At 40.5% G+C, this 18,048-nt stretch overlaps 1 pseudogene; it reads left to right on the top strand.

The window, feature by feature from the left end:
- Positions 1-18,048, top strand: part of LOC133549258 (ethanolamine kinase 2-like) — a 123,223-nt pseudogene that overhangs the window by 84,236 nt on the left and 20,939 nt on the right.

Consider the following 18,048-nt stretch of genomic DNA (forward strand, 5'->3'; position numbering starts at 1 on the left):
CTTTAGCGTCCACATCACCAAGGGTCCCGGATGCCGGGGTTGCTCAATAAAACCTTTAAATGAGACGCAGACACTCGCTCCGGCGCCAAATGGCGACGCTCAAACAAATTGATCATCACCGAACTGCGCTTTAATATCAGCTCATACACACAACGTGCCCCTGACGTACTTTTTTACTTTTAATCTACACATTGGACACAATATGACTTGATGTATACAGTTCTGTATATCAAGACTATCTCTTTAATAACAAACCAAAACAACAACAACAGCCTCAACTGTCCTGACTCAGCAGCCTAGTGGTTAGAGCAGGGGTCGGGAACCTTTTTGGCTGAGAGCCAAGAAGCCAAATATTTGAAAATGTATTTCCGTAAGAGCCATATAATATTTTTTTCAACACTGAACACAATTAAACGCGTACATTTTTAAGTAAGACCTACATTTCATGTCTCTTATTCTTTCTAAAAACATTGTTATTCTGCAGCTAAATGTGGAGGGGGCATGGGCTGCGGGCCTGCAGCGAAGCAGGGTGTTGCCAGGATCGGCCTCGAAATCAGCGACAGGTGCGTAGATGACCCAGCTGGACCTGGTTATCTAATCACCTGTCGCTCTGTTTATAAGCAGCAGCTAGGAGGAGAGACGGGGTCGGGGCTTGAGCCAGAGTGCGAGCGAGAACGAAAGAGAAAAAGACAAATGTTGGAAAGCAACTGAGACTTACTGAAAAATAAAACAATATTGTAACCCTGAAACAGGCTCTCATGTCGGTGCCTGGTGGTCTGAAGAACCCCCAGTAGGGCAAGCCCCACACTAACCAATAATGAATAACTTACTTCTTACCATTAACGCAACTTCTTGAACATAAAAATGCATGAGAATGTTTTATATTTTGAACGTTAGTTTTCATTACAAGTGGAATTATTCATTACTTATCGTAATAAGCAGCGTCAGCTCAGATTTATCCAAGAGCCGGCCGGATAGGGTTATCAAAAGAGCCACATCTGGCTCTCGAGCCATAGGTTCCCTACCCCTGGGTTAGAGTGTCCGCCCTGACATCGGTAGGTTGTGAGTTCAAATCACGGCCGAGTCGTACCAAAGACTATAAAAATGGGACCAATAACCACCCTGCTTGGCACTCAGCATCAAGTGTTGGAATTGGGTGCTAAATCACCAAAAATGATTCCCGGGCGTGGCCACCGCTGCTGCCCACTGCTCCCCTCACCTACGAGGGGTTGAACCAGGGGATGGGTCAAATGCAGAGGACAAATTTCACCTCACCTAGTGTGTTTGTGACAATCATTGGTACTTTAACTTTTAACTGTATGTGCTGCTCTGCCTGCACACTCACAGAAGTCCCTTTTGGTGCCCTCACAAACGATCAGAATTCACAAAAACCCTTAAAGTGTAGCTGTATTTTGGGGGGGAGTTTTGCCTATTGTTCGCAATCATGAGACACAAAAACACACACGTCTTTTTAGAATGATTGTAAAGATGATTAAAAAAAACGCTTGGAAGATGCGGCTAATAGTTATATAGCCTTCAAAGCCCTCTAAAGCAACTTCAAAACCCATCAACGTTTATATATACATATTTTTTATACATAAATCAATCAATCAATCCATGTTTATTTATATAGCCCTAAATCACAAATGTCTAAAAGGACTGTACAAACCACTACGACTACGACATCCTCGGAAGAACCCACAAAATGGCAAGGAAAACTCACACCCAGTGGGCAAGGAGAATTCACACCCAGTGGGACGCCAGTGACAATGATGACTATGAGAAACCTTGGAGAGGACCTCAAATGTGGCAATTCCCCCCCCCCCCCCCCTCTAGGGGACCGAAAGCAATGGATGTCGAGCGGGTCTAACATACTATATATATATATATATTTATATATATATAATGTAGCAACACATATGTTCATAACAATAATGTTCAATATCTACCTTATGTTGGTCATTTTGATCATTGCCGGGACTAATTCCACTTTGTTTACTTTTCCATAGCAGCGCACGTCGGACTTCTGGCAACAACTGTGTGTTCGTACTTCCGCAAACAAAGACATGTGTGTGTTGTAATCATGGCCGCTTCGGTAACAAACAAAAAAACAACCTTATCTTTTTGAAGCTGAATATACGGAAGATGAACTACTGGGGTGAAGGGGTGAGAGGTTGGAGCAGACGGAAGCCGAGAAGCTGCAAATTGTTGAATTAGAGGCTGTGCTATTGCGACATAAATGGAGTGCTTACCCAAATAAACCGTAAATACCCTTAATGGCCAGCTGGACCAGACGAACAACTGCATTACATTTTACATTACATTTACAGCAGCAAATGAGCAGCTGAGTAGAAAGGAGCAGACAGACAGAGGGAGAGAAGTAGGGGGCGGGGCAGGGGCCGTGTGTTTGTGTGTGTGCGTGCTCGAAAAAGGCACCGTTGAACAAGTTAGCTCTTCCCCTCCACTGTCAAATAAGTCTGCTTTGGCATATTTTTCCGTTAAAGCCCAGTCTCATCACAACGAAAACGTGGTGCGGTACCAAGCCTGCTTCGTCAATTCTTCCATACTTGTAAGCACCCTTAATGTACTCCTCCCAAATAGTCTTTTTTTTTTCTTTTTCTCCACTCCACAACCAGTCCCTCCTTCTTTCCACACTGCTCTTTTGTGGTTTTGGGACTCAAAATGAGTTGGCAAAGTAACCCAAACTTGACAAAATGCAAAAAAAAAAAAAAAAAAAAGGCACACACACTGAAGTGCTGAGTTCAGGCATTTGGTCAGAATGCCCCCGGAACGCCTCCATGGGGAGGTGTTTAGGGCGCGTCCGACCAGTTGGAGACCACGGGGAAGACCGAGGACACGGAGAGACTGGGAACGCCTCCAGACACCCCCCACCCCCGGAAGGAGCTGGAGCTGAGCTGCTGCTCCTTCGACCCTATGAATGGATGGCTGAAGAGCTGAGAAGTAACTAGGACTGTTTTGCTCCGCCTCCCCAAAAATGATGCTTTTTCCCTATAGGTAGGACACATAATGAAGTGAAGTGAATTATATTTATATAGCGCTTTTCTCTAGCGACTCAAAGCGCTTTACATAGTGAAACCCAATATCTAAGTTACATTTTTAAACCAGTGTGGGTGGCACTGGGAGCAGGTGGGTCAAGTGTCTTGCCCAAGGACACAACGGCAGTGACTAGGATGGCGGGAGCGGGAATTGAACCTGCAACCCTCAAGTTGCTGACACGGCCGCTCTACCAACCGAGCTATACCGCCCCACCGGTATAGCTCGAATAAATGAAGCGTTCGCGCAAGCCGGCATATTTAACACGATCTAAAACCGTGGTTCTCAAACTTTTTTCACAAAGTACCACCTCAAAAAAAAATTCCAAGTGCCACCATAATTACCTACAATAAAATACAGTAGCATAGTACCCCTAAGTATTCATTAAATGCAAGGCAGGGGTTTCATTTAACAAGTATTTTTAACATTTTTGGCCACAGTAGCATTACACACAATTTGAACAGTAACACTGTGTTTTAATATGGGCAAATAAAAACACTTTGATTAAGTAATTTTCTGGCTTACCAATGGATGGATCCTGAACGACCGTGTGAGAATCACTGATCGAGAAGTTTGTAAAAAAAAAAAAAAGTAATTGAATTACTATCACAATAACTCTGTAATTAATGCAACTTATTACTTGGGGAAGTAGCTATTGCATTCCTATCAACATTAACAACAAAAGTGTATGTATATGCTATTAAAAGGTGGTGCCTGTTATATAACGCGTGAAATCAGCGCCCAGACAGAGCAGCGTTAACTCAGCCGTGTTTGTTAGCTTCGATTCGTAGTTTGCGGCCATTTACGGCAGATCTTATGACTCTTTTCACTGGATTGTGTTAGTTTGAGTTAATAAATACATTAAATGGCTGAAGTTTCCTTCTCCACAAACAGGGTATTGTCGGATTTTAAGCTTGTCACTTCAATCATTATTCCCTCGTAGTAGTAGTGTGTGTCTGTGCGTGTATGTGTGTTGTTTGCTGTGTGATTTTGCCTCCTCCTGTTTGATATCAAATTAATTTTAATGCGGTGCTGCTTCTTGCTTTCATTAGTAAAAAGTTACTTCTTGCATAAAAGCAATAGTAAAAGTAAATAAAAATAGCATATTAATTACTCTCCCTAGTAATTGATTAACTATATTGAAAAATAGTTATATTAGTAATTTTATTATTTTGGGGTAAAAGTAACCAGTAACTATAATTCATAACTCTTTGAAATTAGTTCTCCAAACAAAGATTCTCGTTAATTGGAGTGGAGTGTTAATTTATTTCTGTGGCCACACTCATTGGTTAACTTCAGTTCATGACACAGTAAGATGAATGATGCGGACACGTTTGTTACTGGATGCTTTCTAACACGCTTTTGCTTCGAAAAATGTGTACATGTAAGTGATATCAATCAATCAAACTTTGTTGTATAGCGCTTTTCATACATAAAAGAAATGCAACACAAATTGAATGCATGGCTGAGTACAGAGGAGCCAGGTTAGTAAACACTATCACAGGAGGTCATCAGACCATGGCCACCAGGACGCTGGTAGGAATAAAGGTTAAAGAATTACACGTAAAACTTGCAACTATAATTATTTGATACTTGTTTATATTGACAAATGTGCTGTTTTAATGGGGTTTTTTTAAATTACTTATAACGTATGTCTAGCTTGTTTGCTATTGTGTGCATAGCTGTTGCGTAGCTGCCAGCTCCTAGTAACCTATAGTTTAGCATTTCTTTCATCATTCTTTCATCTCCGTAATATCGCTAAAATCCGCTCCATTTTGTCCACTAGTGACGTCGAGATCATTATCCATGCGTTTGTTACGTCTCGTCTCGATTACTGTAACGTATTATTTTCGGGTCTCCCCATGTCTAGCATTAAAAGATTACAGTTGGTACAAAATGCGGCTGCTAGACTTTTGACAAGACCAAGAAAGTTTGATCACATTACGCCTGTACTGGCTCACTTGCACTGGCTTCCTGTGCACTTAAGATGTGACTTTAAGGTTTTACTACTTACGCATAAATTACTACACGGTCTAGCTCCAGCCTATCTTGCCGATTGTATTGTACCATATGTCCCGGCAAGAAATCTGCATTCAAAGGACTCCGGCTTATTAGTGATTCCCAGAGCCCCAAAAAAGTCTGCGGGCTATAGAGCGTTTTCCATTTGGGCTCCAGTACTCTGGAATGCCCTCTCGGTAACAGTTCGAGATGCTACCTCAGTAGAAGCATTTAAGTCTCACCTTAAAACTCATTTGTATACTCTAGCCTTTAAATAGACCCCCTTTTTAAACCAGTTGATCTGCCGTTTCTTTTCTTTTTCTCCTCTGTCCCACTCTCCCTTGTGGAGGGGATCCGGTCCGGTGGCCATGGATAAAGTACTGGCTGTCCAGAGTCAGGGCCTAGGATGGACCGCTCGTCCAGAGTCGGGACCCAGGATGGACCGCTTGCCTGTGTATCGACTGGGAACATCTCTGCGCTGTTGATCCGCCTCCGCTTGGGATGGTTACAGTTGGCTCCACTCTGGACGGGACTTTCGCTACTGTGTTGAATCCACTTTGGACTGGACTCTCACGGCTGTGTTGGATCCACTATGGATTGAACTTTCACAGTATTATGTTAGACCCACTCGACATCCATTACTTTCAGTCCCCTAGGAGGCGGGGGGTTGCCCACTTATGCGGTTCTCTCTAAGGTTTCTCGTAGTCACTGTCACCAACATCCCACTGGGGGTGAGTTTTCCTTGCCCTTATGTGGGCTCTACCGAGGATGTCGTTGTGGTTTGTGTTGAGGTTTGTGCAGCCCTTTGAGACACTAGTGCATGGGTGTCAAACTCTGGCCCTCGGGCCAAATTTGGCTCGCCGTGTAATGTCATTTGGCCCTTGAGGCAATATCAAATTAACATTAGAGCTGGCCCGTCGGTACTATACAGCGGCGATGCCGCGCATTTACTGCTAGTATTCATACTTGCCGACCCTCCCGATTTTCACGGAAGACTCCCGAAGTTCACTGCCCCTACCGAAAACCTCCCGGAGCAACCGTTCCTATGAATTACTCCTTATTTCCACCAGGACAACAATATTGTGGGCATGTCTTAAAGGCAGTGCCTTTAGCGATTTCTCCAACCTGTCGTGACATCCGCTTTTCCTCCATAGAAACAGCGTGTCGGCCAAGTCACATAATGTAAGCGACTTGTACACACACATAACTGAATGCACCGCATACTTGGTCAACAGCCATACAGGTCACACTGAGGGTGGCCGTATGTTACAAAAATACGCCACACTGTGAACCCACACCAAACGCAGAGAACAACCGTACCATAACACAAAATAAAAACAACAGAACAAATACTCAGAACCCCCTGCAGCACTGAGTCTTCCGGGACGCTACAGTATACACCCCCCGCTACCGCCAAACCCCGCCTCCCTCATTGTTATTTTATTTTCAAATTTATTAGCCTATGGAATACGTTAATGTTGATATTTACCTCAGAAGGCTGCAAATAGAAAAGAGGCATTACATTTTTTATTTAAATTGTATTTAATATACCATTGATGTTTTTTCTTTTTTTTTTTTCAAAGTTGATTTTGCACTGTTAAGTTGTATAAGCGTTGCTTGTTCCATATTTGATATGTCTGCCAACAAGGTGACTCTCATGGCTAATTGGACTTGGGTCGCAAGCTCAGGTCTGTCCATCCTGTAGCTGGCCGCCTCTGGAGAGGGTGTATAGTTTTAAAGGCCGAAACACCCAGTGACCCAGAGGAACTCTACTGATGATGCGCACCCGTAAATTATTGTATCCTTCAGGTCTTCCATTCACGTTCGCTGTTCACCTACAAGGCCAGGAAGTATATGTGTTCACAAAGGATGCAAACACCTCATTCTGTTTTTAAATTTGTTTTAGGAGTCTTTTTACATGTTTTTAGGAGTATTTTTACGTGTTTTATGAGTTTTTTACGTGTTTTAGGATCTGTTTTTAAATTTGTTTTAGGAGTCTTTTTACATGTTTTTAGGAGTATTTTTTTACGTGTTTTATGAGGTTTTTACGTGTTTTAGGAGTCTTAATGTGTTTTAGGAGTCTTATTATGAGTAATTTACGTTTTAGATGTCACTGTGCATCTCTTCGGAGTCATTTTATGTGTTTTGGAGTCGTTTTTAATGTTTTAGAAGTTGGTTGTTGTGTTTTTAAATGTTTTACTAGTCATTTTAATGTATTAAGTAATTTTCTGCATTTGTGTTTCGCACAAGAGGTAGAACATCTCACTCTGTGTTTTCTGGAATCAGTGTTAAAGCAAATCAGTGTAGAAATAATTAACGTTTTATTTATGCACTTTTTCTTGCTACTTCAAGGCTTGAACGTTTGATTCATTCATTATTGTTATTTTATTTTCAAATTTATTAGTAGCCTGCGGAAAAAGTTTAATTTGATATTAACCTCAGAAGGCTGCAAATAGAAAAGAGGCATTCAATTTTTAGTGAAATATTATTTGATATGCCATTGTTATTTTTAATTATTATTATTTGAAACTCGATTTTGCATGTCTCTATAAAGTTATATAAGCCTTGCTTGTTCAATATTCTATGCAAAACGTGTTTGGGTCCTTATTAAAAGGTTAATTTGTTCAACCTTGGCCCGCGGCTTTGTTCAGTTTTAAATTTTGGCCCACTCTGTATTTGAGTTCGACACCCCTGCACTAGTGATTTAGTGCTATATAAATAAACATTGATTGATTGATTGATTTACATTTTGTAAATAGTTTGACTAACATAGAAGAAAATCCCAACCTTGTGTTTTTATTGAGATGCCAAATTGATATCACCCGATACCATTTTTTATTTGCTGCTACCGGACCGATATCGAATCAGAACACCCCTAACTAAAACGTTTGAACAAAGTTTTGTTAGCAGGGCAAGTTCCTGCAATTTTTTTCTCGATTAGATTTACCAAAATGTGCTTTTTAAGTCAGAAAGACATTCGCACTGACGCAAGCATGTGTTCTGTGTGTACGGAAGGCACGCAAGACGTCGACTACAGCCGCTACCCGAGCCGCCAGCTGCAAAACGCCTGGCTGGAGTCCTACCTGGAGAGCTACAAGCGCTGCAGTGGGCAAGACGTCACCGTCACAGAGGCCGAAGTGACCCGGCTCTACGTCCAAGTGTGCAAATTCTCTCTGGTGAGCTCAAACTCGACAATGTCACAACTTCCTCGATGCGACAGACCGGAAGCCACACGGAGTGTTGCGCTACCGATGTAGGTATGTTATATAAATAAAAAGATAGTCCAGTCTGTAGTCAAGAGACGAAACGAACTAAGACATATTTAAGCAAGATGTGTTTCAAAACCACGCAAACGCGGTGCAAATGGAGTGACGTCGGATGCTATCTTACTTCAAAGCCACTTTATGGATTTTTATATTACCTCAATGTTTCACTTTTTTGAGTAGATTAATATTGGCCTGTGGACTAATGGATCGCTATGGGGGGAGTTTAATAAAGTGCGTTCACTTCCAACTGACTTTGAGGGACTTTTGAGTAGGAAATATTGTTGCGGTTCAAACTCTTGTGTGGTGTTGCTTCCCTATTTGTCACTACTCAAAGCTGATTGTTAATGTGTAGCAGATGAACTTATTGTGACAGCGTGTCATAGTTACACCTCAGTTAGCTGGAAAAAAAAAATACAGATAGCAGTATCGTTAGTCCAGAATTAGGAACCGGTACCAAAACATACTGGTACTCAGCATACATCCCTTTTCTCTCCTCTGATACTGTAGCTGTTGTATTCGGGCAAATACAAACCGAGCAAGATTCCAAATTTAATTTAAAACCTCCTCTCACTCCTGCGCTTACCAAAAGAATGCGGTAAAAGTAAACATGCGCTAATTATTTTAAAACCTCTTCTCACTTACCAAAGGTATGCAGTAAAAATTTGAGTGTGATGTAAGCTTGGACGTTAAATCCTACTGAATAGCTCTTAATTTTCTTCCCTTTAGGCAATTTCAAATTACCGGTATTGAAATCAGCCTCCTCCATTTTGAAAATGATGACAGGGGAAGTGTCACCCGTGACGTCACGAGTTTGACCAGGCGGTAATACTAAGCATGCGCTAATTATCTTGGGAAGCGAGTTCAAGGCAGGCGCATACTGTATACCCTGCAGCAAATCAAGGAAATACGGTAATCAAAATTGAGGGACAAATGTCAGGCTTTCCACTGACAGTTTGTCTATGTTTTAGCTTTTTTCCTCTGCATTTGTCTGTTTCCTCTGTGTTTAGTATCTCCTGTCTTTAGTTCCTGTCTAGTGCTCTTATTTTGTCAGCTGCCTGTCTTGTTCCCTTAGTTCTGTGTTCCTCCTCAGCTGCGGCTGATTGGCACCTGGCCACACCTGTTGCCAATCAGCCTGCTTCTATTTGTACCTGCTTTGTCTTGTGTCAGTTGCTGGATCATTGTATTGTCATTTGTATTGTCGATGTCACGTCTAGTCACTCTTGTGATGTGTTATCGCTCCTGTCGTGTCGTACCTTGTCTTTGCAGCGTAGCGGTAAGCTATATTCAGTTGATGTATGTAGCTTACTGTTGTTTGTTCCCTGCTTCCGTTTTATTTTTCATTATACAATTACAACTTCTGTTTGCCTGTTCGCTACCCGCTAGCTTCCACGCTAAGCTCATGTTCGTTATTTTCTAGCTCCCAGGCTAGCTCCTTTTGTTTGATTATCCGCCTCGTGCGCGCTTTGTGTTTGTACCCTTTTGGTTTTGTTTTTGTCTTAGTATTTTAATTAAATCATGTCTTCACATTCCACGCCTGCCTCCATTTCTGTATCTTTGTGTTCGTCACCAAATAACTCTGACAACAAAATGCCTTTTTTATTTTATTCGGATGTCATTTCCCTAAGTAGTACTGGACTATCAGACTTAAACATGCTCTTCAAGTCCAGCTAGGACACTTGAGAGCCTCTTCACACTAGATGGAAATGATGAGGACGTTTTTTGTTTTTTTTTTAGATAAAACTGGTGGATCCATAAAAAAAAAACATCTTAACCAGAAAAATTGTCTGTTCAGTGTAAATTGATAGGTACACAGAACTTTGTTAGTTTTACTCTCAACATCTGTCCGTACTACCGATTCACGTAAACTATAGTGTCTGACTCGAAGCCGACCCAATCCCATGTCTGGCAAACAGGCGTATTCAAAATGGACCGCCTCTTAGTAGTTTTAAATGCAAACAAAGCAAGCATGCCTGATAGAAAGTGCTCAAAAGTAGTGCGTCACTTTTCAAAAATACTCTAGCTCGATGCTAGAGTGCCATACAAATACTACCAGTTAGCATTAGTGATTTTACTTGGCGATTTCCACACCTCCAGTTTTAGTCACAAAAACTACAACTAATCAATCAATTAATCAAAGTATACTATTAGAATTTAATCACAAATGTCTCAAAAGGTTTCACAAACTTATAGCGACTTCCTCTGATCTAAACCCAACTCCTAAGATGCATGTTACAACTAAACTGCAGGTGTGTAATAAATACAATACTTAGAGTACAAACACTTTGTAGGGCCAAACCAGGGGTCAGCAACCCAAAACGTTGAAAGAGCCATATTGGACCAAAAATAGAAGAAAAACATCTCCATGGAGCCGTAAAAAATCAAAAGTCTTACAATGAAGGCAACACATGACGTAAGTGTCTATATTAGCTATATTAGCCTACTATCAAAATGACTATATCAAGCAAATCTTTGTTGACAAAAATGTTGAAATGCAATATTTATTTTACACATTTTTACAACATTTAGAAACATTAGTAAATCAGAGGCTACTCAGAAAGTGAGATAACTCCTGGGAAAGGGACAAGCGGTAGGAAATGGATGGATGGAAATTACTGGCTTTTAATGGCCAAAGGTATAGATGTGTGTTTAAGTTAAAGGAAACGGCAGGCTGTATTTTTTTAATAGATTTATTACAATCTTCGGCAAGCTAGGTCATGTTTGCTGTGGTCTGGAACAATATGGCACACAAACTCAGAAATGTAGCCAATATTACATACAGATAATGTGTCATGAGACATGCAAATATAAATTATATACTACTAGGACAGGGGTAGGGAACCAATGGCTCGCGAGCCAGATGTGGCTCTTTTGATGACCGCATCCGGCTCTCAGGTAAATCTGAGCTGACATTGCTTAAAACGATAAGTAATGAATAATTCCACTTGTAATCACAGTGTTAAAAATAATGTTCAAAATATAAAACATTCTCGTGCATTTATAATCCATCTATCCGTTTTGTAGCGCACCTGTTCAAAAAGTTGTGTTAATAAGAAGTTATTTATTTATTATTGGTTAGTGTGGGGCTTGCCGGCCTGGGGGTTCTTCAGACCACCAAGCACCGACATGAGACCCTGTTCCAGGGTTACAATATTGTTTTATTTTTCAATAAGTCTCTCAGTTGCTTTCCAGCAACTGTCTTTTTCTCTTTTGTTCTTGCTCACACTCTGGCTCCAGCCCCAACCCCGTCTCTCTTCCTGGCTGCTGCTTATAACATAGCGATAGGTGATTAGATAACAAGGCCCAGGTGGGCCATCTACTCTCCTGTCGCTGATTTCGAGGCCGGTCATGGCACACCCTGCTTCGCTGCAGGCCCGCAGGCCACGCCCCCTCCACAGTTAGCTTCAGAATAACGATGTTATTACAAAGAATAAGAGACCTATTATACTCTAGAAATGTTGGTATTACTTAAAAATGCATGTGTTTAGTTGTGTTCAGTGTTAAAAAAATATTACATGGCTCTTATGGAAATACATTTTAAAATAGTTGGCTTCTTGGCTCTCTCAGCCAAAAAGGTTCCCCGACCCCTGTACTAGGATAAAAATAAAGGAACTCAAATATACCTACAAATGAGGCATGATGATGCAATATGTACATAAAGCTAGCCTAAATAGCATGTTAGCATTGATTAGCTGGCAGTCATGCACGGACAATAACATCAACAAAAGCTCACCTTTGTGCATCCACGCACAGCATATAACGTTTGGTGGACAAAAATTAGACAAAGGAGTGGAAGACGTTACATGCAAACCAACTGTTACGTCACAGTCCACGAGTTTAAGAACCGCCGAAATTAGCAAGACAAAACGATGTTCACCAAATACTCTCATCAGTGAAGCATACACACACATATGTTAAAGGGGAACATTATCACAATTTCAGAAGGGTTAAAACCAATAAAAATCAGTTCCCAGTGGCTTATTTTATTTTTAGATTTTTTTTCAAAATTTTACCCGTCCCGGAATATCCCTAAAAAAAGCTTTAAAGTGCTTGATTTTCGCTATTTGCTTAAGCCACTGTCCATTTCCCTGTGACGTCACATAGCGATTCCAAAACAAACAATGGCGAATAGCACAGCAAGATATAGCAACATTAGCTCGGATTCAGACTCGGATTTCAGCGGCTTAAGTGATTCAACAGATTACGTATGTATTGAAACGGATGGTTGGAGTATGGCGGCAGATAGCGAAAACGAAATTGAAGAAGAAACTGAAGCTATTGAGCGAATAGCTATTGACGCTATTCGGCCATACATGTCTGCGTTAGCATCGCCGGTAAAATGTGCAGACCATTCGATCAGGACTTTTGCATTGACACTGGATCAACTTAAATCCGTCGATTGGCAAGTGTTTGTTTGGCATTAAATGTGGGTGGAAGGAAACGCTGAATGTAAATATAGTTTCAAATATACATACAAGTAGCCTAAATAGCATTTTAGCATTGATTAGATGGTTGACGAGTGGTCGGGATCTATGTCCGCTGTGATCCATTGGAAAGATTCAACTCCTTGAACAAGGAATCACTGTGTGTTTGTGTGGCTAAAAGCTAAAGCTTCCCAAATCCATCTTGCTATTTTGACTTCTCCAATATCAATTGAACAATTTGCAAAAGATTCAGCAACACAGATGTCCAAAATACTGTGTAATTATGCTGTTAAAGCAGACGACATTTAGCTGTGTGTGTGTGTAGCGCTCATACTTCCTAAAAACCCGTGACGTTTTGCTTACACATCCTCATTACACGACGTTTTCAAGACGAAACTCCCGGGAAATTTAAAATTGCAATTTAGTAAACTAAAAAGGCCGTATTGGCATGTGTTGCAATGTTAATATTTCATCATTGATGTATAAACTATCAGACTGCGTGGTGGGTAGTAGTGGGTTTCAGTAGGCCTTTAAACAGTGGGCTTACTAACATTGGGAAGGTCCGTGGCATGTTTGTCCTCAAACAAAAAACATACTTAAACAAAATATGTATTTTTTCCCCCCATCTTTTTCCATTTTCAATCCTTTTTTAAAAATGCTATAGGGAGCCACAAGGGCGGCGGTAAAGAGACGCCCGGGCTAAACAAAAGACAGGCAACTTAATGGCAAAGACTACTTTCTGACTACGACAACTCACCTCGGACAAACTGTAATGAATGCATATTTGCCAATGATACTCTGAAGTGTAAGAACACAAGATCAAGAACAACTGAACAGCATAATTATTATTATTATCCAATTGCAGTTAAATATGAAGTTTGACAACCACAGGTCTATATAACATTTAATGGTGGTTCTCAGAATATTGTCTCCGGAAAACCAAATGACTCCACTTTCTGCTCCGAGCAGGCGTCCAACTTCTTCTGGGGTCTGTGGGCCGTCCTCCAGTCTCAAAGCTCTTCTATTGATTTTGACTTCCACAGGTGAGTTGCTTCAATTTCTGATGGACCCTGTGCCACTTCATTAGGTACACCTGTGCCACTTCATTAGGTTCACATAAAGGTCTGAACGCACAACTAATCAAGAACTCCAAAACAAAACCTGCTCTCTTTATGGTCTGTTGGCAGACCCCTAAGCCTGGTTTAAGCTTTTGCATTGTACGGACACTTTCCAAGCTTTGTGTCCAAAATCATAAGTCGCCGGACTAAAACTTCCTGGTGGCTAGCCTAGCTGCTCAGTGGCATAGTGGTTAGAGTGTCCGCCCTGAGATCGGTAGGTCGTGAGTTCAAACCCGGGCCGAGTCATACCAAAGACTAAAAAAATGGGACCCATTACCTACCTGCTTGGCACTCAGCATCAAGGATTGGAATTGGGGGTTGAATCACCAAATGATTCCAGGGCGCGGCCACCCCTGCTGCTCACTGCCCCCCTCACCTCCCTGGGGGTGAAAGTGATGGGTCAAATGCACAGAATAATCTCACCATACCTAGTGTGTGTGTGTGATAATCATTGGTACTTTAGCTTTTTTTTAAAGTTCCTGGTAGGTAGCCTCCCTGTTAGATAGCCTAGCTAAAACTTCCTGGTAGGTAACCAAACTAAAACTTCCTGGTAGGTTGCCAGGCTAAAAATCCCTGGTAATTCGCCAAACTAAAACTTCCTGGTAGATAGCCTTGCTAAAACTTCCTGATAGGTAGCCTAGCTAAAATTCTTTGTTAGATAGCCTTGCGAAAATTTCCTGGTAGGTAACCAAGCTAAAGCTCCCTGTTAGACAACCTAGCTAAAAGTTCCTGGTAGGTGGCCTAGCTAAAACTCCCTGTTAGATGGCCTAGCTAAGACTCCGCAGTAGGTAACCTGGATAAAACTTCCTAGTAGGTAACCTAGATAAAACTTCCTTGTATGTAGCCTGGCTAAAACTCCCTGGTAAGTCGCCAAGCTAAAACTTCCTGGTAGATAGCCCAGCTAATACTTCCTTATAGGTAGCCCAGCTAAAACTCCTTTTTAGATAGCCTAGCTAAAACTTCCTGGTAGGTAACCAAACTGAAACTTCCTAGTAGGTTGCCAGGCTAAAAATCCCTGGTAAGTCGCCAAGCTAAAACTTCCTGGTAGATAGCCTCGCTAAAACTTCCTGATAGGTAGCCTAGCTAAAATTCACAGTTAGATAGCCTTGCTAAAACTTCCTGGTAGGTAACCAAGCTAAAGCTCCCTGTTAGATGGCCTAGCTAAAATTCCAAAATAGGTTACCTGGATAAAACTTCCTAGCAGGTAACCTAGATAAAACTTCCTTGTACTGTATGTAGCCTTGCCAAAACTCCCTGGTAAGTCGCCAAGCTAAAACTTCCTGGACATGATGCGATGTAAGGTGATATGAAACTGTGTGATGTATTGTGTTGTAAATGTGCTCATGGTCGAAATAAACTATGAAAAGAAAAGAAAGATAGTCTAGCTAATACTTCCTGATTGGTAGCCCAGCTAAAACTCAATGTTAGGTTGCCTAGCTAAAACTTCCTGTTAGGTCGCCAAACTAAAACTTCCTGTTAGGTACCTTATCGAAAACTCCCTGTTAGATAGCCTCGCTAAAACTTCCTATTAAAGTTCGCCAAGCTAAAACTTCCTGGTAGATACCATATCTGAAACTCCCAGTTAGATAGCCTCGCTAAAACTTTCTGGTAGTTCACCAGGCTAAAACTTCCTGGTAGATAGCCAAGCTAAAACTCCAAGTTAGATAGCCTACCTAAAACTCCCTGTTATATAGCCTAGCTAAAACTTCCTGTTAGGTTGCCATGCTAAAACTTCCTGGTAGATAACCAAGCTAAAACTTCCTGGTAGATAGCCTAGCTAAAACTTCCTGATAGGTAGCCTAGCTAAAACTCTCTGTTAGGTAGCCTTGCTAAAATTTCCTGGTAGGTGGCCAAGCTAAAACTTCCTAGTAGGTAACCTACCTAAAACTTCATTGCATGTAGCCTGGCTAAAATTCCTTGGTAGATAGCCTAGATCAGGGGTCTCCAACCTTTTTGAAACCAAGAGCTACTTTTTGGGTACTGATTAATGCGAAGGGCTATATCTGACAACTTAAATAAGTTGTCAGATATAGCCAATGTGCTCAATTTACCTATAATAAATAAATCTACATATATAAATAAAAATGGGTATTTCTGTCTGTCATTCCGTCGTACATTTTTTTCCTTTTACGGAAGGTTTTTTGTAGAGAGTAAATGATGAAAAAACACTTAATTGAATGGTTTAAAAGAGAATAAACACGAAAAAAAAAAAATTTGAAAAATTGTTTATCTTCAATTTCGACTCTTTAAAATTCGAAATTCAACAGAAAAAAATGAAGAGAAAAACTAGCTAATTTGAATCTTTTTGACAAAAATAAAATAATTTATGGAACATCATTAGTAATTTTGTTCTGATTTAAGATTAATTTTAGAAATTTGATGACATGTTTTGAATATGTTAAAATCCAATCTGCACTTTGTTAGAATATATAACAAATAGGTCCAAGCTATATTTCTAACTAAGACAAATCACAAATCATTATTTATTCTAGATTTTCCAGAACAACATTTTTTTAAAGACATTTAAAAGACTCTGAAATAAGATTTCAATTTGATTGTACAGATTTTCTAGATTTGCCAGAATATTTTTGGGGAATTTTAATCGTAATAACTTTGAAGAAATATTTCACAAAAATGAAGAAATGAATGAAAATGTATTTATTATTCTTTACAATTAAAAAAATGTATTTGAACATTGATTTAAATTGTCAGGAAAGAAGAGGAAGGAATTTAAAAGGTAAAAAGATATATGTGTTTAAAAAAACCTAAAATCACTTTTAAGGTTGCATTCTTTCTCTAAAATTGTCTTTCTGAAAGTTATAAGAAGCAGAGTAAAAAAATAAATATATTTATTTAAACAAGTCTTTAAAATATTATCTTGGATTTTCAAATTCTATTTGAGTTTTGTCTCTCTTAGAATTAAAATTGTTGAGCAAAGCGAAACCAGGTTGCTAGTAAATAAATACAATTAAAAAAAATAAAGGCAGCTCACTGGTAAGTGCTGCTATTTGAGCTATTTTTAGAACAGGCCAGCGGGCTACTCATCTGGTCCTTACGGGCTACCTGGTGCCCGCGGGCATCGCGTTGGTGACCCCTGGCCTAGATAAAACTTTCTGATAGGTGACCTAGCTAAAATTCCCTGTTGGATAGCCGAGCTGAATCTTCCTGGTAGATACCCTATCTAAAACTCACAGTTAGATAGCCTCGCAAAAACTACTGGTAGATACCCAAGCTAAAACTCCAAGTTAGATAGCCTACCTAAAACTCCCTGTTAGTTACCTTATCTAAAACTCCCAGTTAGATAGCCTGGCTAAAACTTCCCGGTAGTTCGCCAAGCTAAAACTTCCTGGTAGATATCCTAGCTAAAACTCCAAGTTAGACACCCTACCCTAAAACTTCCTGGTAGTTTGCCAAGCTAAAACTTCCTAGTAGATACCCATCTAAAACTCCCAGTTAGATAGCCTAGCAAAAACTACTGGTAGATACCCAAGCTAAAACTCCCTGCTAGATACCCTATCTAAAACTCCCAGTTAGATAGCCTAGCTAAAACTTCCTGGTAGTTCACACAGCTAAAACTTCCTAGTAGATACCCATCTAAAACTCCCAGTTACATAGCCAGGCTGAAACTTCATGGTAGTTCGCCAAGCTAAAACTTCCTGGTAGATAGCCTAGCTCAAACTCCAAGTTAGATAGCCTAGCTAAAACTTCCTGGTAGTTCGCCAAGCTAAAACTTCCTGGTAGATAGCCTAGCTAAAACTCCAAGTTAGATAGCCTAGCTAAAACTTCCTGGTAGTTCACCAAGCTAAAACTTCCTGGTAGATAGCCTAGCTAAAGCTCCAATTTAGATAGCCTAGCTAAAACTTCCTAGTAGATACCCTATCTAAAACTCCCAGTTAGATAGCCTAGCTAAAAATTCCTGGTAGTTCACCAAGCTAAAACTTCCTAGTAGATAGCCTAGCTAAAGCTCCAATTTAGATAGCCTAGCTAAAACTTCCTAGTAGATACCCTATCTAAAACTCCCAGTTAGATAGCCTAGCTAAAAATTCCTGGTAATTCACCAAGCTAAAACTTCCTAGTAGATACCCATCTAAAACTCCCAGTTAGATAGCCAGGCTGAAACTTCCTGGTAGTTCACTAAGCTAAAACTTCCTGTTAGATAGCCTAGCTCAAACTCCCAGTTAGATACCCTAC

Source organism: Nerophis ophidion, linkage group LG03 (genome assembly GCF_033978795.1).
Source record: "Nerophis ophidion isolate RoL-2023_Sa linkage group LG03, RoL_Noph_v1.0, whole genome shotgun sequence".
Taxonomy (NCBI): domain Eukaryota; kingdom Metazoa; phylum Chordata; class Actinopteri; order Syngnathiformes; family Syngnathidae; genus Nerophis; species Nerophis ophidion.